Source organism: Piliocolobus tephrosceles, chromosome 8, assembly GCF_002776525.5.
Source record: "Piliocolobus tephrosceles isolate RC106 chromosome 8, ASM277652v3, whole genome shotgun sequence".
NCBI lineage: Eukaryota > Metazoa > Chordata > Mammalia > Primates > Cercopithecidae > Piliocolobus > Piliocolobus tephrosceles.
In genome coordinates this window covers 64,504,283-64,505,432 of record NC_045441.1, presented here as the reverse complement: position 1 = coordinate 64,505,432, position 1,150 = coordinate 64,504,283, and the positions used below count along the sequence as shown (strand labels likewise).

Here is a 1,150-nt window from a genome sequence, read left to right as displayed (position 1 = left end):
ACTTGAACCTGAGAGGTGGAGGTTGCGGTGAGCTAAGATTGCGCCATTGCACTCCAGCCTGGGCAACAAGAGCGAAACTCCATCTCAAAAAAAAAAAAAGTAGGCAAATTAATCAACCTTAGGAAAGATAGTGTCAATGAACAGGCAAAGTAGCAATCCTTCACTAGATTATTAAATGCATTTTGCAATTTTTTTGTCTTAGGTTTACAATAAATAAATTTGAAGCAAAAAAGTTTTATAAAGCCCTTTGAGCTTTAGAAAGTAAACCAAGAAAAGCAAAGAAATTATGTTATAACTTATAAAATGTATTTGAGAAACTAGCGAACAATACAGTCAGGATGGCTAAAGGTGACCCGAAGAAACCAAAGGGCAAGATATCTGCTTATGCCTTCTTTGTACAGACGTGCAGAGAAGAACATAAGAAGAAAAACCCAGAGGTCCCTGTCAATTTTGCAGAATTTTCCAAGAAGTGCTCTGAGAGGTGGAAGACGATGTCTGGGAAAGAGAAATCTAAATTTGGTGAAATGGCAAAGGCAGATAAAATGTGCTATGATCGGGAAATGAAGGATTATGGACCAGCTAAGGGAGGCAAGAAGAAGAAGGATCCTAATGCTCCCAAAAGGCCACCGTCTGGATTCTTCCTGTTCTGTTCAGAATTCCGTCCCAAGATCAAATCTACAAACCCCGGCATCTCTATTGGAGACGTGGCAAAAACCTGGGTGAGATGTGGAATAATTTAAATGACAGTGAAAAGCAGCCTTACATCACCAAGGCAGCAAAGCTGAAGGAGAAGTATGAGAAGGATGTTGCTGACTATAAGTCAAAAGGAAAGTTTGATGGTGCAAAGGATCCTGCTAAAGTTGCCCGGAAAAAGGTGGAAGAGAAAGATGAAGAAGAGGAGGAGGAAGAAGAGGAGGAGGAGGAGGGGGATGAATAAAGAAACTTTTTATCTGTCTCCTTGTGAATACTTAGATTAGGGGAGCGCCGTAATTGACTCATCTCTTATTTGAGAAGTGTCTGTTGCCTTCATTAGGTTTAATTACAAAATTTGATCACGATCATATTGTAGTCTCTCAAAGTGCTCTAGAAATTGTCATTGGTTTACATGAAATGGCCAAAGGTGTCTGGAGCACCCTGAAACTGTATCAAA

The 1,150-nt window shown here is 40.0% G+C and overlaps 1 pseudogene; it reads left to right on the top strand.

The window, feature by feature from the left end:
- Positions 1-214: 214 nt before the first annotated feature.
- LOC111545102 lies at positions 215-937 on the top strand (annotated as a pseudogene).
- The last annotated feature ends 213 nt before the right edge of the window (positions 938-1,150 follow it).